We start from the raw sequence: 22,505 nt of genomic DNA, 5'->3' as shown, positions 1-22,505 counted from the left end.
TGGGATTTCGTGATCTAGGGCTTGCAGAACTCTCTAGAGAAATGAATTCCTAATTTGCAGTAACAAGCTAGCTAATGTGTTCATTTCATCACATTATGGGGAAAACACGCTTTGTACTTGGAGCCATTATTGCTGCTGTTGACCTGCTCTCCTCAGGGAGTGGGGGGTGAATAAAAAGAAGGTGATCTGAGGATCAGAAGCAGCTCGGTGACATTAGCCGGGGGACCCAGAAGTTGCAGAAAGGGAACTTGCTGCTGCATCAGAGACCAGCCTGCCTAAGAATAATATTGCTGTGTTTTAAAAACAGCCATAGTTTGGTAGGAGGGTTGTGTTGGTAGTTCTGCATCCTGCTTTGGTACCTTGATTTCAAGCCTTTATTTATCCACCTAATTGTTGCTATGGAAATTCAATATTTAAAGAGGTAATTATTGCTGATCTTGTTGCATGTGTCCATTGCTGATGTCCAGCTGTTAGCTCTTTAGCTCCAGTCTAGCAGATTAATTACTGCTATTGATTACTTTGAGCTTCTCTCTTCACACCTGCAGTTTGTGTAATTAGCAAGTGGCCTCCTCCGAAAATTAGGAGCAGTTTCATCCTGGCACTTTGCCATTTCCCAGCCATGTGCTCTGCTCTGCTGAACAAAAGCAAATCTCCTTTAAATAGAGATATCTGGGCAATGAACTCCTTTGCCCCTTTCAAAATGTACATGCTTACTGCAGATTGCCCTGGCTTAGGAAATATTTCATCTAATTAGAAAAACACCCGTAATCACCAGATTCCTAAATGTTGGTGGGAGTGGTGGCCGTGCATGTGAGCAGCTTTTAATGTATGATACAGTTTTGGGAAGACCACAGCCCTAGTTGAGTGTTTGTTCTACTTGTGTGTAAACAACCCCTCCAGTGCATTGCCATTACAGTACTTAGAGTGCCCCATGAGTGAAGATCTGTATTGGGGAACCTCTCCATGCTATGTAGAACCCCACAGAACTCAGAGATAGAGGAATAGCCTTACTTCAGACCTTCACCACTCTCAAACTCATATCATGGAATTGGTACTCCATTGGAGGGAGTGGGGCTTGGCAGCGACCCCCTCCTCCCACTTCTAGGTTAGTTTTTATGCTGGTAGAACTAAAGCTTTCATTTCCCCTCCATCATCATGGGGACTTCCATAAAATTAATGCCACCAAATTAAAATGGCTGAAGAAACTGTTGCCGGTGTGAATGTGAAAATGTGTTCTTATCAGCAACATACAGACATTACTTTAAGTGTTATTCCTGCTTGTTTTAAAGAGTGCTTGCCTGGAATATTCTTTAGTTCAGGGGCTACCAATATGACACCCTTGGGTGCCTCTGCTCCTGCTGAATTTAGACTTGAAAGAATTCTGTTGTTGTCGATAGGAAAGGTTGTGGGGTGTGCTTGGTTGTAGTGCGTGGGGTTCCCACAACAGTTTCTCCAGCTGGCAAATGTGCCCACGGGCCCCTAATGGTTGGACTCTCCAGTTCTAATTCCTCTTTCAGTGTTTCCATAGAAGCTATTTCTTCATATGGGAAGACATATGGGAAGAAGTTCCAAGATGGCGAAGAAACGCAGCTGAACACTACGTCAAAACAGTTATAATCTGGAAGCACCCCCGATTCTGTTGTTTCATGCTGCCTTTCTTTGTTTGTACATACACCATCATAAATAGCATAATTCCACATTTATTTTCCTGTGGTGGCCATGCACAATTCTATGCATGGGCATATGGGCACAACAGCATGACTGATGGTTACATTCTTGAAGCCATTCACCAGTCCTGAGAACAGCTTCAGAGATGATGCTCAGAATAGCCCAATGTGGGTTGTGTGAATTTCCCCCAAAGCTCCATGTGCAGCCTTAACTTCTAGGCTGAATCTTCTTTGTTTCCTCTGATGTTCTTTTTCAAAGCATGACTTACATCCATTCAAAGCATCCATCCCTAGACAATACAAAGTCGACACCCTAACAGAACTGGGATGCTGTTGGGATATGGTCAAAGGTACAGGAAAGATGGCTGAGTTTGTTGTTTCTGCTTTCTGTTTCTGCATTTTATAGCAATCCATGCAGAACCAACCAAATGATCCAGGTGGCCTGCAAATTGAGATTCCCATTTCCGCTAATTCTCTGTGTGCCTTATTATATATCTTTCAGATGCATTAATATACTTGTGAGCAGTTCCTATCAGAGTCAATAGAACAGTTTCTGCTGGTTCATGCCAAAGGAAATTCGGGGTGAATATCTGTTACAGAGATGGTTAGAAGAGAGTTGTGGGGTGGGGAAAGCATTTATTTTTGCTGGCTTGTCAAAATTGCTTGCTTTGGGGAGTTCCGTCTTGGACCTCAGAAGGACCCCACTTGGAATCTCATCACTGTTGCTGTTTCCAGATTAAATTCTAAATTGTGCTGGGTTGTTTGGAGACCTTTTGTGCCTCGTATTATTGCAATCCTAAGAGCTATTTGAACCGCAGCCCAATGCCACTCTTGCTTCCAAGTCCCATTTGCCATTATTGCCGCTCTGTGAGCAAGAGAAGCAAACCTAAGTTGCTTTCACAGAGCGCAGAAAGGTCCGTGTCCTCATTGCAGCTAAAGCAGCCGAATTCTGTGATTTTCTTCTCCCTCACCTCCAGTTCAGTTTTGACCTTTGTTAAAGAACTGGGTTGTTTCTGTCTGAAGCTATTATCCTGTGCTGCCCACACAAGGACAGAGTACCCAGAGACAGTGAAATGTGTTTCAACACCATTGGATGTTATGATGAATGTGCTATCTGGGAGGGATTGTTGCATTTTTCCTAGGGACAGAAAAGTGCAATTGGAGTACTCAGAAAGTGCATTAACCCCACAGCAGAAACCCAGCCCAGAGGGATGATGAGATGACAGTGAGCAACACTGGAGGGTGTGTGTGTTAGTTGGGGGTTGTCTGTATGATTTTTAGACAAATAAATCCATTGCGAAACTGATTCTCACTGTGGTGGTAAATAGAACCTCCAAGTTCAGAGGCAGACTATCTTCAAGGTAGCTGGGAATAAACAACAGAAGTTAACTGTTGCCTTCATGCCCTCTTTGTGAACTTTCCAGAGACATTACGGCTTGTGTATTTTAACAGCTGATAAGCTGGTGGATTGATATTGTGCTTTTAATAATTTATAATGCCTGTTTCTTGCTGAATCTGAAATCTTGTATTGTTAGCATTGTTCAAATGGGCTGTTTATTTAGATTGCTAGATTGTTTCTTTAAAAGTAGATTTGTTCTAAGCTGTTGGTTGTACTGATGTTTTGATATGTATTCTGGCCCTTGCATTGCTGTCTGTGTATCACGTGAGCCGCTACCAGCACATCTGTGTGGGAAAGCATTGGCATTAAAATTAAAATTATAGAGCTATTGTCATGGTGGCCCTATATTAAGGGTGAGTCAGCTGAATTGCAATGCCACCACTGCAATGAGAAATCAGGGGAGGGAGTAGTAAGTTCTGCAACTTACAGTTAGAAAAATGGTCCAGTGGGCTAAATTGAAACTTGGCAGGGTAGGAAAGGTAAGTTTGAGTATGGCTCATGCCAAACTGGGGATAGAAAGGATGATAAATGGCTTATTTTGAATGAGTTGAACATCTCAGATGAGAGAAACTGGCATGTTCACAGGTGCTGTGTATTTTTCTTCCATAGAATTTGCTTTACCCTCCAGAAAGAGTTATCTGCATGCCCTGGGCCTTCTGAGAATTGTGTGTGTGACGCGGAGGAATGACTAATATGTGCTTTTGTCTAATAGTAGTGTATGTCATCTGTTGTTGTTGTTTAGTCGTTTAGTCGTGTCCGACTCTTCATGACCCCATGGACCAGAGCACGCCAGGCACTCCTGTCTGCCTCCCGCAGTTTGGTCAGACTCATGTTTGTGGCTTCGAGAACACTGTCCAACCATCTCGTCCTCTGTTGTTCCCTTCTCCTTGTGCCCTCCATCTTTCCCAACATCAGGGTCTTTTCCAGGGAGTCTTCTCTTCTCATGAGGTGGCCAAAGTATTGGAGCCTCAGCTTCACGATCTGTCCTTCCAGTGACCACTCAGGGCTGATTTCCTTAAGAATTGATGCGTTTGATCTTCTTGCAGTCCATGGAACTCTCAAGAGTCTCCTTCAGCACCATAATTCAAAAGCATCAATTCTTCGGCGATCAGCCTTCTTTATGGTCCAGCTCTCACTTCCATACATCACTACTGGGAAAACCATGGCTTTAACTATACGGACCTTTGTTGGCAAGGTGATGTCTCTGCTTTTTAAGATGCTGTCTAGTTTTGCCATCGCCTTTCTCCCAAGGAGCAGGCGTCTTTTAATTTCGTGACTGCTATCATCTGTAGCTTATTTATTTATTTAGAAAGCATATTTTTTGCGGCCAATGTTAGTCAATGGCCTTTCATAAGACCATCTCCCACACATACACAGTATGAACCTACTGTGAGAGAAGATGACGTGGATTGGGACTGGGAGGGGTGAATGCTGCAACAATAAGGGAAGCTCAGTCCTGAACCCACCACAATTCTAAAGGAATTCTAAAGCAACTTGAGAAACAGGAAGAAAAATGGAAGCCTACTTAGCAGTGGAAGGAATTTTTTTGAGAAATTGATGTGCATGTTTTGGCAAAGCATTAATTGCCTATTATATTTGGTTTTATTGTATCTTTATTCATCCCATAGATTAGATTAGTTGGCAGGATATACAAACTTGCATACATAAATAAATAGCTATTTTGGCTATTGTCGCTGAAATGAAACTTTCGCATTCAAGGGCCAAGTGCATTTGGCATATGCTTTGACTGATCATGCAGGAAGCACCTTACATGTCTTTGATGAACACTTGAGATCTGTCAGAGTATGACATAAATAATGGCACTCTTTAAGAAGATTATAAAATCCCCCTAATGTTTCTGAATGGGTAATATGCACGATGCACATACATTGTCTAATTGGGTGTTTCTTTTTGGTGGGTGTGGAACAAGCAGTCTTGTTTTATTGTGTGTGTTTATGTGTGTAACAAAGAGATCCAGAATCTCTGCTCTCACCTTAATGAGTGAAGGTTACTTTACTGAAATCTTTGGCAGATGAATTGATTTCAAACCCTGGCTTGATGATCCTACTAAGACACCCAATTAATTCTATTTTGCTACAAGCTAATTTATGGCTTTGTGCTTATTAAAAAAAAATCCTGAACATACAAACCAGTAGGAGACGAGGTAATGAATAATTCTACCTTTTTTTCACGCTCTTGTCTCGCACTCCACTACAGTGAGAATGGCAGAGGAAATATGAAAGGAGTGGCTTTTTGATGTATGAAATGTGGGTATTTTCTCATAGTGAGCAGTATCTGGCTGGTATAAACAAACACATAATCAGTCCCTCTAGGAAATGCTTAATTAGTGCAGTAAACATACGTTTATTAATTGCTGTTACTTTTTCCTCCCTTTGTTTTCCAGGGTTGTTTTTTTTGTTTTGTTTCCGCATAAAAACTGACTTGACACTGAATGTATGCAGAATTAGTTTCTCTTTGCAGTTACGGGGGGGGGGGGGGGGGGCGAGAAGCCTGATAAAATCAAGATGTTTCTTTCAGTAGAAGCCTGTGTGATCAATATTCCAGTAACTGGGTTTGTGCTAAACATGTTTTTTCTTCTGTATGAAAGGGAAAGAGGAAAGGAAGAATGGCTTGTTCAATAGCAATTTATTGCTTCTTTCTGCTTACTGTTCTTAAAAACAACAACCCCAAACCTCAAAAACACAAACCTTTCAAAATCATTGGTAGTAAAGCTTTCCCCTTTGAAGTTACAGAATAAGTTGTCAGGATATACTAGGGAATAAGCCATTCAAAAGCAAACACCCAGGTAATAGTTATTATGGCTACTGTATAATTTTCACACTGCTTTTTGGTGAAGTGATAGAAAGCAGAGTTGAGAGGAAGCTGTAAGTTAACAATTTCTCCTTCCTACTTTCCTGTTTTCTTAGTTGGAATCAATAAACCCCATGTGCTATTTCTACATTTGAAGTATAATGCAATTATCTGAAAGCCTGCCAGCATAAGATCAGAGCTAAGGCTATCATCACATGCTGACTCAAACTCCACAATGCTGGGAAACTGGAAGCTAAGGCTGATGCCTTCACAAATGTGTGCCAACAGGGATGTGCAATCTCACAAATTGTGCTTGACTATTTTATGTGTGCACTTTGCACCCGCTCAGAAGGCGGCAGTTCTATGGGGTGAGTTTCATCACAGGGCAGTGTGTGTGTGTGTTTCAGTCTCTGTGTATATGTGTTTCTGAGGGGATTTGGTGTGAGCAAGGTATGCATGGTGTATCTCTGTGCGTGCACTCCATAATTTTGCATGTGACTCTATCAGGTCAAGATTCTAGTCAGCTATGAGGAAACTTTTCAGCTCAAGGGCCACAAATTCTTCTGGACAGCCTTTTGGGGGCCACATGCCTGAGTGGGTGGGGCCAGAGGTGAGGGTGGGTGGAGCAATAGATGAAAAGTTTACCTTTGTACAGTAGACTAGTTTCCACACACCCACCCACACTCACATACCCACACACCCCTCTACCATCCAGGCATACTAGAGGCATTATCAGAGTTCAAGGATGTATTTCAGCCAGAAAAACACACAAGGAGGTTGTAAAAGCATGACAGCAGGGGGTGATGTGTGTCTGGAGGGGGCTTGTGTCCTGAGAGGAGTCCCACTGGCCAGAAAGAGAGGCCTAACAGACTGTTTTTCACCCCCAGGCCTCATTTTCTGTCCCCCGCCCTAAGGTAGATCTATCAAGCCTAAAGTCTGTCCCCACCACTGGCGGAGGAAGAGGGGGCGGGGAGAGCACACTGCCCCCCCACAATCCCGGTGGGGTGCCATCGTGGCTACCCCGCCGCACTGGGTGCCACGCCCCCCCGCAGGCAGCGTGCCACTCCCCCATATCTCACGCCACTCCCCTTTGGGTGGCATGCCATGCCCCTGAGACGTGTGCCATGCCCCTACGGGCAGCGTGCCACGCCCCCAGGACACGTGCCATGCCCCCCCAGGACGCGCACCAGCCATGCCCCTGCCTGCTCTCTGCCCCTGGTCCGCCACTGGTCCCCACCCCGATGTCTTGTATTGGGCACATAAACAAGCATCCCATGGCAGCTGAGTTACACCATTACTCCAAGAGTACTTCTGTTATTACAGTCTCCCTTGAAGAGAAATTCATGGCTTCTGCTCACAGAATTGAAGCTGAGTCTGGTTGAGTCTGAGGTAATGATGGTTGACAGGACTTGTGACCTGAGGGAACCGGGATACCAACCGCTAAGGGTTCAGACAGGCCCCATGTCTGCCCCAAGGGGGAAACCACACACACACACACACACACACACACACACACGTGTAAGATTGGTATTGTAAGTCATATGCAACACTCTTGCCATACGAATGCTTTCCAGTTTTCATGGCTCATTGCTGACATTTCTCACCTTTGCTCTCTGCCAATATATTTCTTGTCACAGAGGTCCCTCGTTCTGCCTTGCAATGTGCTTGGAGACTTCACAGTGAATCTTAGAATGGCAGTTTATTTCATTCCAGGAGAGCACAGGCAATGTAAGCAAACAATGGAGAGCAAATAAAAAGGGTATGGCAAGTGTGTGGGAGAATATTGTCATCTTTCTAAGGACGTGTGCAATGTTGGATGTGGTTAGTGGTTTGCTGATGTAGGAAGCCTGTTGGGTCATGTTGTCCCTGCAAGGGATTCTACAATGCATGTAGCCAGTAGGTATGCATTTATACTACTGTCAGAAGCAAGAGAATCTATTTTCTCCTCTTTCTGATTTATCCTCCTTTTAAATCAGGGCAGGGCAGCCACTTCTACACAGTCTCCCCCAAAGTTGTGCTGCTTTGGATTACAACTCCCATCCCTGACGACTGGCCATACTAGCTGGGGATGATAGGAGTTACAGTCCAAAACAATATGGCAGGCACTGGGTGAGGGATCCAAAACATCTGGAAGACCCCAGGTTGAAGAAAGCTGCTTTACAGCATAGCACAGCTGTGATGTATTGTATGCTGGAATTGTTGATACTGGAGTAAGAGTCATTTCTCAACTGCGCTGAAATGCACTAAACTGCAAGTCTTTGTTGCTACTAAGAACTACAGTGGATGCAATGGTAGAGATGCAGGAAAAGGATTTCCTGCAGGCTTTTCAAAAAAAAAAGAAAAAAAAGAAAGAAAGCAGCTCTGTGTTTGTGATTTGGATCAGAACTATGTATTCTGTCCAGCTAAAAATGCCATGAAGCCCTTTGGGGAAATGCGAGTTTTTGTCAGGGATGAGAAATCTGTAGCCCTCCCCCTTCAGATGTTGCTAGACTCCAACTCCCATCAGCCCCAGTCAGCATGGTTGATGATCAGGGATAATGGGATTTGTAGTTGAATAGCATATGGAGGGCCAGTGGTTCCCTATCCCTGTTTTACTCTTTGCTTCATTAGGCAAATTAGGAGCTGTCAGGGGCTTATTTAATTCAGGACGTGTTGACACCCACCTCATGGTCCTCATCTCAGTCTCCCCCACTGCTTGCTTTTACATTAAGGAAACCACAGGAAGCCCTGCTCACAGGTTTCCCACATCATATCTCGGCTTGGCACTAAAAGTGACAAGGTGGATGAAACATAATCATCTTGGAATGACAGCTGTGTCATCATGTTTGAATTACAATTGCCACCTTTGTATCCCTGGCAAGTTATGGACAGTTCAGCTACCCAGAGCATCAGTGGGAACTAAAGGAGAAGGACGTCAAGAGGCTCATTGCATTCGTGGTATAATCAGGAGCATTTGGTTGCATAATTTTACTTATTTTTTTAGAGTTGAATGCAAAATTGTCCTGTCTTACCATTATTTTTTTTACTGGTTGGTAACAATACTATGCATTCCTGTTTCTACATTATTTAACAATGCTTTGTTGTTGCTCTCTGTGACACCAGAAGCCTTTTTACAAAATAAAATAAAATACATATTTTTGAAACTGGAGGAAAGGTTACCGTATTTTTCGCTCTATAGGACTCACCCGACCATAGGACGCACCTTGTTTTAGAGGGGGAGAACAAGAAAAAATAATATCCCCCTCTCTGCTCAGTGCCTCTTCAGCGAAGTGGCAGGAGAAACGGAGCCCCTTCCATTTCTCCTCCCGCTTCGCTGAAGGGGCGCTGCACAGCTCTCCCTCTCTGCTGAAGCCTGGAGAGTCTTGCTCTCCCGGCTTCAGCAAAAGGAAACCGAAGCCTTTGGAGCACAGCGCGAGGTCCCGCTGTGCTCCAAAGGCTTCAGGGATAGCCACCTGAAGCCTTTGGAGTGCAGCGGGACCTCACGCTGTGCTCCAAAGCCTTCGCGTTCCTTTCGCTGAAGCCAGGAGAGTTTTGCTCTCCCAGCTTCAGCAAAAGGAACCCGAAGCCTTCGGAGTGCAGCGCGAGTTCCCGCTGCGCCCCGAAGGCTTCAGGCGGCTTTCCCTGAAGCCTGGAGAGCGAGAGGGGTTGGTGCGCACTGACCCCTCTCGCTCTCCAAGCTTCAGCAAAAGCAACGCGTAGCCTCCGGAGCGTGGAGGGAGCACTCCCTCTGCGCTTCGGAGGCTTCGCATTGCTATCGCTGAAGCCAAGAAGCATTCGCTCCATAGGACGCACACACATTTCCCCTTAATTTTTGGAGGGGGAAAAGTGCGTCCTATAGAGCGAAAAATACAGTAATTGAAGTTTGGGATGCACAGTTCTACCTTTATGCCAATCCTAATTGGATTTATTTGCCAAAAAATCTATACCACTGATATTAAGGAGAGAAAAATCATGGTGATGAACAGCATAAAATCAACAATAAAAGTACATTAATAAAATCAATGAAAACACATACCACAAATCAATAGAACAGATTAATCAGAATATTAGATTAATATAGCTGGATTACCTCTCAGGAAAAGCCTGGGTGATCAGATGTGTTTTAAGCAGGTGCCTAAATGACAATAGTCTGGGTAATTGAGTATTGGGGGGAAAAAAGGAATAATGTACATTTGTTGCAATCAATCGAAAGGTCAAGTGTGAATGCTGCAAAAATGGTCAGTGGCTTCAACTGAAAAATTATCTAGCAATGCATTACAGGAGGCACTGTGTTTTTGCTCATTTAATCATGCCTCTGAAGGGCAAAAGTTTCAGTTCCCCATGCAGGAATCAGATTTAGTATCAGAAACCATAGAGGCTAGAGTTAGGAACTTGGGGCTGTGGACTGAAAGGTTCCCCTGCCTATGATAATCTCTCAGATTCTGAGTCGTGTCTGTTTATCAAGGACCATTTATGTGTTTGACCTGACCTGGTGGGGCTATAAATACTTCCGGATCAAACCCTTTCTGTGCTTCTGCAATAGCCAGTGTTGGCCCGGAAGCCTCTTGCAAAGGCTTTTTTTAAATCTGCCCACTAACTCCAAAGGGCCGCCTCACAATTCAGAAACACATGGACACCTATAATACATGCACAACTCAAGGATGCAATTGAATGTTATAGATAATGATGGATTATTTAGGACTAAATGACCCTCAGGCTCCAATCCAACTCTACAATTCTATGATAGTCTCACAGCAATTTGAAAAAGGGGTCTTGCACTTTGGACCATCAGAGAGAGTCCCACGTTTTAAATGCTGGAATGATGACTGCAGGAAGAATTCAGAATTCTGTTGGTATTCTTCTTTTCAACATTTAAAGGAGATGTAAAAAGGACGGGTGCTCCTTCCATCTATTGACTGTTGTCACATTGCGTCACAGAAATGTGACAGGGGGTGGACAGAAAGCTTTGCGGTGCCTGGAAATCTGGAAAACGGAGAACAACACATCCTTCGGAGATGTACTCCCATCTATGCAAAATCCATCAGAATAAATGAGCCCCTTATTGAACTGGGAGTGCACTGTGCTTCCCATCTGCAAACTGAGTGATTACTCCATTTCAGGCCTCCTGACTCCCATGGAGCCATCTGGTATGTGGTACTTTGTTCGAATAGGTGAGGAGGATTCCGGCTACGAAGCAGCTTTCCAATGAGTCAGAGCTTTGGTATTTAGCACTTGGCTTCACATCTGTATGCAAAGGCGTTAAAACAACAGCAACCCAGCCCTTTCCCAAATTATTATGTAAATAAAATCTCATTTTCTTCTGGAAAACCAGTTAGGGCTAGGATAATTAATTCAGTGACATGGGGGGGGGGCACCACCACCACCACTATTCAGAGCTCTTAACTAATCCCAGTGATTTCAGTGCTATTCTGATACTATGAATTTATCTAAGCTGCAGCTTGTTCAAGGATGCAGGGTATGGCTTTTGTGTTAAAAAAAAAAAAGTACTGGGAAGTTCACACTGCCTTTATAAATACAGTGGTACCTTGGGTTACATACGCTTCAGGTTACAGTCTCCGCTAACCCAGAAATAATAGCTTGGGTTAAGAACTTTCCTTCAGGATGGGAACAGAAGTCGCGCGGTGCGGCAGCAGCGGGAGGCCCCATTAGCTAAAGTGGTGCTTCAGGTTAAGAACAGTTTCAGGTTAAGAACGGACCTCCGGAACGAATTAAGTTCTTAACCCGAGGTACCACTGTACCAGTTTATGCTGTATATAGAGAGGCCACAATTTCTGGATACTATTGCAGGAGATGGCTGCAGCAATCTTTTATTGCCAGCCTTCTTATAATGTGAGGCTAGACTGGAAGTGCCAGAAATAAAGCAGGGACAAGTAGAGACTTGCATTCCTTACTTAGGGGATTTGAAGCTCTCAACTATAGTGAAACTTCCACATATACACCAGAAAGGTGTATCCTAAGCTCTTGGTCCTCACTGTGAACAAAGCCTTGGAATATGTAGCTTGCTAAACAGAAGGCTTTCTACAGGATTTTGTTTGCCAGTGTAGTGCCATGGGTAAATGACTCTGGGAACTCTGCTCACTGGACCTGTTTTGCACCCTCCTTGAGTGTTTTTGCCTGGCTGGAATGTGCCCTGAACTCTGATAATGTCTGCTGCTTGTCTAGATGGAGGACAGAGAGTTGTGTGTGCATATAGACTAGCCTACTATGCAAACATAACATTTGCGGTAATCGCGCCACCTACTTTGCCTCTTTCAAGAGGCCCCTAGAAGGCTGAAAATGGTTCTCCACCCTTCTGCTAGAGGATGAGTGGCCAACCCATGGGTGTCTTAGATCAGGCCTTCAGCTGGCAGACTCTATCCCCTTGACTGCTGTGTCACTTGCACTCAGGTCCCTTGAGAAACCAGGCATTGCCTTGAAGTGGTAGTTTAGGCTAAAGACAGTCACATCACCCCATAGCCTGAAGAACATTTACTGACCTCATAAGCTGACTGGGACTGGCAGGTTTTATAAAGGCAATCTATTTAAGCCAGCTCCTCAGTCTGAGCAACTCATCTCATGAGTAGCTGGCAAGATTGCCACTCTTTGTGCCCACTCCAAAACTTGAACACCAGCCTGGCCCTTTTGTTGCTAGTTTGCTTGTACCACAGCAGGACCACCTGCTTGCTGTGACCTTTATCAGAACTCAGTCGAGGCCTGACAAATGTGTCACATGTAGTAGAAATAGAGTAGGAGGGTTCAAAGGATAGGCATGGCCAGCCTCTCCTGGGTTGAAGTGCTACCTGTCAGCTCCCAGGAGACAAGAGGTAATATTTATGGGGTCATCTTATGTACTCTAGTTCACACTACCTTATATTCTCTGACCTTGACTGGTGGCACACTTGTCAAGTTGGTCACTGCTATGTAGAGCAGGGCTGGGGAACCTTTGGCCCTCCAGATGTTGTTGGACTCCAATTCCCATCAGTCCCAGCCAGCATGGCCAATTATTATGGATGATTGGAGTTGTAGTCCAGCAATGCCTGAGTGCCAAAGGCACCACAGTCCTGATGTAGAGCTTCGTGCCAATTCCCATTAGCAATAAAACTCCTCTCAGAAAGTTGCTGTGAGGATAAATGATTTGAGAGCTGCCCAAATAATACAGCCATGATCATCACATGCACAAGGTTTTTTATGTTTTAAACACATACACAGCCAAAATGTTTTCTGCTTTAAGGGAACTGCTTTTCTCAACATTATCTAGTCCATTTATCTCCTGCCTTTCCTCCACCTTGGCACTCAAGGTGTTGTACACTGCATGCCCCAGTGATCTCTCATGCAGGCCCTGACCAAACCCAAATCTACTTAGCTTCAGCAAGGTGGCTGCACCATGAGCTCTTAGACTACTTGCTGGGACCACATTAGTATCAATAGTTTTATAATATATTTACTTACTTACTACTACTACTACTACTACTTTTTATAATATATATTTACCCCGTAACTCTGTATGGTATTTTATTGTTTGAAAACGACATTTCTGCTTTGTAAGTCCATTGGAAACAAATATTTGGCCCTGCTTCAGAAAGATACATTGAAAACATCTTCTGAATTTGGCAGAAACGATAATATGTACTAGTAATTCGCAGTGCACGTTGTTTACCATTATTGCATGTAAGCATATTGTCATAATATACTCCAGTGCCATTTCACTTTTAAAATAAATTGTTGACCCCACAGAAACAGGATCCAACTACTGCATTCATTATACCATATGATAATAAAAAGAGAGAGACCGCAAGTAGCTCTCTTTGTCTACTTGGGATTCTTCACTTAAGTGCTTGTGGTGCCTGATTAAATTAGTAATCAGGGAAATAGTCCTGCAATTTGGGGACTGAGAGCCTTGATTGTGGATTATATTTACAGACTACAGATTCTTTCTAAATAGGGCCCTTTGTCTTGAAGGACCTTAAGGGTCTTTTCAGACTGTGATGCAGTCCAGTGTATTTCACAAACAGGCTTTGGCTAGAACACCAAGATTTCAGGCAGGCAAATGGCAGAAAATAGCTTGAAGTTTGAACAACAAACACAACTTGGGAAAATCCATGTGGAGCGCATGGTTTTTGTTGAAGCTTGAACGATGAAAAGCGGCTCTGTGTCGAGTTGGCTGGGGTACCCAAGCCCCTTGACGTTAATGAGGCCACAGACATTTCTCTTTTTTTGCACTGGAGACAGCACTTAGTTAGGGTCAATGTGACTCAGCTCTAACTTTGAAGCAGGGAGGCATGTTGGGGTTGCGACTGGGATGATGGAGCAAGGAAGGGTCAGGGGTAGAGCTCAGCAGCTGTTACATCCTTCAGACACTTTCCAGGGCACTGCCGGATGGTGCCCTGGGTAACTGGAGAAATGCAGTGAGTTTTGAGTTGCATTCTGCTCTATCGCAGGGGAAGCTCTAATCCAAGATGAAACGGGGTACAAAGTCACTCAGTTTCACGTAGTTATTCTGTGCAAACCTGAAATATTTTGGACAGGAGCCTTGCTCAGGTGGCTATTCAGACAGAAATGAATGGATGGCGCTGGTGGTGACATTGGAGCCGATGCAGTGCTGCTGCTGGTGTGTTTGCACTGCGCCAACTTTGCCACTGCCTCCCCCATCAGAGTCCCATCAGCTGGGACTGCTTTTGCAGTGGAGGTGCAGCCAAGAAAAATGGATGCATCAATCTATGCTGTAGAAAGGTCAGAACAAACACAATACTGGGGATTTGACACTTTGCACTGCAACCTGAGCAGGTTTGGCCGAGTCTACACATATCCTCCTTTTCTTCCCTTTTGCCATGCATGTCTGATTAACCTTTATAATACTTCGTACCTGCTTCCATCGTTGCAGTTTTACTTCCCTGTTTGATATCCGCTGTGATGGGGCAAGTGGGACTCATCGAGCTCCTTCAGAGTGGTCCCAAGAAGCCATCTGACCCCCTTAAATCTTCCAGTGGGATAAATTCAAGGCATCCCATGCTCTATACTGCAGTAGACCTGAAGGAAGAAACAGCTCGTCCTAAATCACTCATTCAACCTTTTCCATTGTTGCTTTATACTGGGCGAAGAATGTTTTACTCATACCAAAATATTGTCAAACTTAGATAGCAGGTCTTTTTTTAAAAAACAACAACACAAAGACAATAAGATTTCAAAAACATCTGCAGCTTAGAAACCAATGCATGAATCCTGGAGGAAAGTGTACATAGGGTGATCTAAACTTGCAGTTCTTTTTCTAGTTTTTAACAATAAAAAATATTCCACTATTTTTTCCCTCCCTATGGACCATAGATCACAATATGCGCAGTTCAGGGTGGTGATGCTCTGCGTTATTAACTGCCTTATAAAATGTCTTCAAGTGAAGGGCTACCAGACTGCTGCTAAGTGACTAATAAATCTGATTCATCCTCACTCCCTACAGGGTCCTCCTCCTTCTTACTAATGTTTGACATTTTACAGTTTAATTAAGAACACCCTCCAAGCAGGGGGAAAAATCACTCTGAAAATGGCAGGTTTTCTTTCTAGATCAAGATATCAACAAAAGGGCAATTCAGCAGCCAACCAACTACTGGTGCCATTTATGAGACACACTATTTGCATCGTTGTCAAACATCCTTGAACTTTCCAGAACAACGAAGGGTGAAGACACAGATACATTTCCACCTGCAATAAAAGCCATCTCTCAACCCACCATTCTCTACCCAGAAAAAATAAATGCCCCGGAATGCAGTGAGTGTACTTCAGACGTCCCTTTTGCTGCACACTGGCATGTTTTTTAGCCAGAAGATTACTCTGAAAAAATCAGAAGCTAGGCTAGACACAAGTCGTCTGATGGCATATTGAGTTGCAGTTCAACAAGCAAGCAGCAGGTCCTTGATCTGTAGGACATTTCATGTGTCTTGTTGTATTTTATTTTTTTTAATGAAATAAGAGGCCTGATCAAGACCAGGAGGGAGTGGGTTCACCCTTCCTCCCACACGGCAGTTCTGATAACAACCCACCTCTCCTGAAGTTAACTGTTTGTTCCAGGGGAGAAGCTGCCTCTGACACCAAAGGCACCATTTCTCTTGGACAGTGGTGCCATCGGAGTAGAACTTCAGGGCAGAAGTCCAGGGCCACCATCAGAAGAATGAGCAGGAGAGCCCCCAAGTGGCTTATCACATTTGTAATAACTATACAGTGGTACCTTGGGTTACATACGCTTCAGGTTACATACGCTTCAGGTTACAGACTCCGCTAACCCATAAATAGTGCTTCAGGTTAAGAACTTTGCTTCAGGATGAGAACAGAAATCGTGCAGTGGTGGTGCAGTGGCAGCAGGAGGCCCCATTAGCTAAAATGGTGCTTCAGGTTAAGAACAGTTTCAGGTTAAGAATGGACCTCTGGTTAAGTACTTAACCTGAGATACCACTGTAGTAGGCAATGTTTTCTTCTCTCTGGGGGAACTCAAGGGAACGCAGCCCCAGCACCTTTTTCTTCTTCAAATGTTAAAAAGCGTAGACTTACTGTAACAACTTCATGGCAAGTACCAGCACCATTTTTTCTTAAAAAAAGAAAAAGCACTGATAGTAGGACATATCACTGCACATATCATCTCCCCAGGACTCAGTAAAACCATTAAGTGCAGAGTCAACTGAACTACGCCACTGATCTCAGAGCAATGAGCCGCTTCATGGAGTTGATTTTCATTGGGATCATGACATTGGGGAAAAGAATAAACTCTCTCCTCATGTTGTCTCCACGCACCTGTTTTTCTTTTTCTTTTCTTTTTTTAAAAAAAGACATGCCCCCATGCACCTGTTGTTGTTTTTTAAAAAATATGCAAAATGCAATAATGTATTTCTGATATCCTCTGATATCATAGTTGATTCGATCAGGAGTGCCCTTCTATATTTCCATTGGTAAGCGAGGGAGGACAAGTTTCTCAGTAAGGGGTGTGTGTTGAATCATATATTAATTTTTAAATCTTGAATAGTGAACCTCATCCAGCTAAAGTTACCCCCCTAAGGTAATGGAGCTTAAGTTAACTATGGCTGACCCGTGCAATCCTGTGCCTACGTACTCAGGTCTACTGAATTTTGCATAGGATTGCAGCATCAGTCACGACTAACTTTAGTTGGACCCAGGGTCAAACCATTTCAGTGGCATTCATTGCGACTTCTTCATATATCTCAAAGTCTATGCAATTCTATTCAGAAGACCTCTGGGATTCATGGAACTTACTCCCAGGAAAATATATTTATAGATTCTCAGCCTATCGCAACATTATCCACACAGCCCAGGCAATCACAAGTTTTGTTCAACAGTGAGATTTCTGCTTTTGTCATGTATGTATAGTAATAATAGTCATTCATTGTCCAGAAATGGCCAGACATAAAGGGGAAGCACTGGGAAAGCCCCTGTAGAAAGCAAGATCAGGCACATTCACTCCACCTGCTAGCAACAGTTGGTCTTTGGATTGGTGAACTTACCTATTTTCAAAGTAGAAAAATTTGGAGTTCTCCTTCATCTCCTCCTTCTCCTCTGATTTTTACAATGAAAATATTATCAACAATAATGCGGACAATGGAAGGTCATGAATAAGTAATGAAATCACTAAAGCATAAAGGGGAAATAGAGTGGAATATAAATGTAGTTAGGAACTTGGCCATACAGTAAAAGACAGCGTCAGGATGTAGATGACTAAACTAATATATGTGCAAAGAAATAACAACCCACACTGAATTAAAATCTGATGCTCAATAAGTCTAAATTGCTTTTACTACTCTGGGTATTTCATTTAAATGCCTAAGAGACATCAGGTACGAGTGGTAAGATTTATTTATTTTTTGAACACATGCATACGCAACATTATTATTATGGATTTCTGGGGGCCAATACTTGAAACTTTCTCAAGTCCCTTGTTTCCAATTTCTTTCCTTATATTTGGCATGGTAAACCAAATTAATCACTGTTAGGGTTTTTGTTTTTGAAAAAAAAAAAAGAAAATATGACTGGAAGTGTTTTGAAAAAACAGCAGGTTAAAATAGGCCTTGAGCTCAGTTGAATTCCAAGCACAGAAAGTCATTTAGGAGCAATGAAGAGATATTTATGGATAGATACATTAAGAAAAATGAAATGTAAGATTGAATAATAGCCCTCTAAGACCCAGTACAAATATATTGCTGCCAATCTCTTAACCATGGTTAAGTGTTTGGGCATAGCCCATAGACTTCCTCACAGCCTCTCTCCTCCCTTCCCCTTCCAAGGAGGCTTAACTGTGACTTACAGCAGAATCCTACACAAATCTATTCAGAAGTAACCCCACTGAGTTCAGTGGGACTTATTCCCATGTAAGTGGGTATTGGACCAAAGCCTTAGTTTTACAAATACAAGGTTCCCTGTTAACCAGGGTTTGCAAAACAGCTTCAAACCTGGGTTTCGAAACACGTTTTACAGTCAATGTGCCATTTACTGGTATCTGCCAAGTCTCCAGGGGATTCCTCAGAGACTAAATGGATTATTATTGTAAAATTGACCTCTGATAAGACTAGCCATTATGGCCATATTGAATTTAAGTGCAGCTCTGTGAAACAGACCTTCCGATACGGAATGCATCCATTTTGAACTAGTTAAGAGAATGAAGTTAAAAGAACATCCAGATGGCCCTTCTGATTCATCCCACCCATCATGATAATCTGACAGAATCAAGTGGAAAAGCTTTTCCTGGATGCTATTGTTCCACATCTGCAGGAAGGGGTTTCATGTTAATAATCTCATATTGGGGCCAGGGTAAGTCCATGATTACAAAAAGATAGCATATCGGAGCAGGGCTGGCTGAAGACATTTTACCGCCTGATGCAGAACAGTAAATGGCGTCCCCAAGTCAAGGTGCATAGCAAATTTCATAGAATCATAGAGTGGGAAAGGTAATTTCCTGTTGATACAAGAAATCTACTCCTACAGCATTTCTGCTTGAAAACCTCTAACAAAAGGCTGTCTGTCAAACAGATCATACTGCCAGGAGGTTTTTTTTTTTCAATTTTTTGCTCCAAATCTTTGGAGCAACATCTAATGATGACTACCTACTTGCACAATGGAAGTTTGCTTCTGCAAATTCTCTTCTCTCCCTAGGCCCTCTTGTATCCCCCACAAAGCCCCACAAAGCTGATATAGGGAGCATGCAGAGGGAAGGAGAGGAAGGAGAAGTCCCATTTTATGAGCAGAGGCCTGCTTGTGTTACCTGTTGACATTTCTATTCCACCTTAAGGAGCAGACGTGTGGAATTGTTGCGTGTCACAACTCTGTTTACATTCCAGCACAGCTTGCTGGGAACTTCCGTTGTGTATAGTCCCCCCCCCCCCCCCGTTCTCTCTGAGATGACGAGAGAGAGAGATGACATGTTTCTTTGTCCTGATTTATGATGAATAAATCTGTAGTTATAGTATGCTTCCACAAGCCTCACACCTATTCTGTGTGCGCAGTTCACTCTGCTGATAGTGTGCCCTGGCTTTAAAGCCTGGGTCGCTGATTTATGTCGGGCAGAGGCCGATGGTCTTCGCAGCGGGACGACTGGAAGGGAACGGCTCAGCTGGGGCTAGCCAGCTGGCCTTCCGGCCCTCTGCATGCCAACAACAAGGTTATGGGGCCCAGATCTGAGGAGTTTACACTGGAGTAAACTCGGGACGCGGGTGGCGCTGTGGGTTAAAGCCTCAGCGCCTAGGACTTGCCGACCGAAAGGTCGGCGGTTCGAATCCCCGCGGCGGGGTGCGCTCCCGTCGTTCGGTCCCAGCGCCTGCCAACCTAGCAGTTCGAAAGCACCTTCGGGTGCAAGTAGATAAATAGGGACCGCTTACCAGCGGGAAGGTAAACGGCGTTCCGTGTGCTGCGCTGGCTCGCCAGATGCAGCTTGTCACGCTGGCCACGTGACCCGGAAGTGTCTGCGGACAGCGCTGGCTCCCGGCCTATAGAGTGAGATGAGCGCACAACCCTAGAGTCTGGCAAGACTGGCCCGTACAGGCAGGGGTACCTTTACCTTTACCTTTAAGGCTGCTCCCACTTTTTCTTCTTTGGGTCTCACCCTTAGGACCAACAGAAAACTAACTTGCTTCATCATCTATGTTGGCAACCCTTCAAATGTGTATCCCCAAGGTGTCCAAGTTATCTTGGGACCTAAAAGAGAAGAGCCCTACAAGTTCTTATTCACTTCCTTGGCAGTAAGAATGCAATAATAATTGGCTTGATACATAGCAACATGCTGCCTCTTCTTGACACCCAAGGGCTCAGGGAAATGTAAAGACCCAATTCTTCTTCCTGGCTTCTGGCTGCAAGTTTTTGATTGTTCTGAATTTTTGTATTATGTAAGTTTGAATGTATTGTATCATGCAGTGGCTAGAACAGGATTTTCTCCAATGAAAACAGGGTCGTCATATCATACCCTCCAACATTTCTCTGATGATAATAGGGAGGTCCCAAGGAAAAGCGGGACATTCCAGGATCAAATCAGAAACTGGGATTGGTTTTTGTAAATCGGGCACTGCTTCTGGAAAATAGAGACACTTGGGGAGTCTGCATCATGCATTGGAGGTCTATCTGTCCAGATCAGACTGAACCTGACTACTGTTGGTGAATAGTGGTCAGAGAAGCATTCAGAGATGCCACCCCAACTCTATCCTCAGCTGTGTAGTTGTTCCAGTCAAGACCTTTCTTGCCACTTGATTCTGCTGAATGTACGAATCAGCCCTGCCCCTCTGTTGACTTTGTATGTTTGCGTCTAGACATATGCTCAGTAGGAAGGAGCAAAAGTTTACATTTCTGAGCAAAATGAAAAAGCATGGGTGTCGGGATGTAAGCACTATAGCCCCTAGTCTAATGGGTAATAGAGTCATTAATTCTTCTGATTAACTTGGCCTTGGGGTTCATGAAAATGACATCCACCTCTTCCGCTCCTCTTCCCCTCTCCTCCTCCTCCTAATCTCAAACTGTGGAACGAGGGAGCATTAAAAAAAATATATCAAAAAACCCAAGCTAATTAGAGAGAAACCAGGAGAAAAGAAGCAGTGAGAGACAGTTTTGAGCATTAATGAGACTTGTTTGGGGAGAGGATGTGACAAGCTCTTCAAAAGCATTATTGTCAAATGTGTCACTGTTTCATAGATGGCTAGAACTACCTTTTGAGCTTCACGCTGATAGTTAATGATTTGAAACTATAAAAAGATTGAAAAGGTAAAGGGGAAAATGTCAGCCGCAACTGGATTTTAATGAGAAGCTGCTCCCCACTCCCCCATGCAAAAAAACCCCAGGATTGGAAAGTAGCAAAAGTTCACTTTCTCTCCACCCCCCTCCCAGCTCTACGGCACATTTTCTTTCCTTCTCATAATAACTGTTTACAAAGAAACAGTAGGGGAAAGAAAATCAAAGCTCCATCTTGTCTTAACTGCTGGAATAAAGCCTTTAACACTGTTGACTTTACTTTTGTGGGAAGACTGGTGGTGAGCAAGGGCGGGTAGGTTCTGCAAGGATGTGGATGACAAAAATAAGCAGAGATTGATGGGGGAGACAGCAATAGCTCTTGTTTGTTGTTTTGTGACGTGCTGAGCCGAAGCCATCTTCACACTGTGAGATGTAACAAAGAAATCTAAAGTGATTACACAGGTTCATTTGTCAGTATCACAGCTCCAGCTATATTGCAGGGCGCCGCAATGAGATGACAATGCATTTATTGCCGTTGGTTGGTTATTAGTCGCATTATAGGGAGCATTAACGCAGCCTAGGATGCATAGACCGGGGAGACAATAGCTTTCTGGGCTTCAAACTCAGCGGGGTGTCCTTGTCATTAAATTGGGTACTGCCAATTTAATTTTTTTAAAAATAAATAAATAAACCGACAAACAAACGGGAAAGAAACTTCGATGAAACTAAAACTGAAAGGCACGCTTAAGGATGATCAGTAGGTTCCCTCTTATCGAGACATTTCAGAAAACAAAGCACATAAAATAGATATATATGGCTCTCAATAGTTCTTGCAGCTCCTCACGATGATCTGTACTGCATGCTGACTTCCTTATTACCACAGTGTTCTTCTCTCATAGTGAATTTGATAGTGAAAAACATTTTTACTTTCCTGATTTTAGCCAGTGGACACTCTAGGTGGCAAGCCATACTGGGTGTCACCTGTGGCGAAAGGTTATAAGCTTTCCCTGTGGTGTAAGGTGTTGTATTGATCAAATGAGTATCTTTCAAATTCTGTTGTGATGTTGATATTAGATGTTAGGCAGATGCTATTTAAATTTCAGTGGCTACCAGTGTGTTTCCAAGCCCTCTTCAAAAAGACTTGGTTAAGGAACCCCTCCACCCAAAATTCACCCTTGAATTTTGAGATCAACCTGTCTGTTCCCAATATGGTCTACACAGAGCAGAGCCTTTTCTGTGATGGCTGAATCTCCTGAATCAGGATAGATTCCTAAATCTGAATTCTTTACTGCATGGTTCAGAGGTAATTCAGGGGGAAGGAGAAGACATGTGCAATAATAAGTCACAAACCATGACTCATTATTGCACATGTCTTCTCCTTCCCTCTTCCTTCTCAAAGCAGCAAGCAACTGGAGGTAGTTTAAAAGCTGAAGTTTTATCTCCTCCCC

The sequence above is a fragment of the Podarcis muralis genome, chromosome 8 (assembly GCF_964188315.1).
Source record: "Podarcis muralis chromosome 8, rPodMur119.hap1.1, whole genome shotgun sequence".
Lineage (NCBI taxonomy): Eukaryota > Metazoa > Chordata > Lepidosauria > Squamata > Lacertidae > Podarcis > Podarcis muralis.
Note: the sequence above shows the minus strand (reverse complement) of the source record.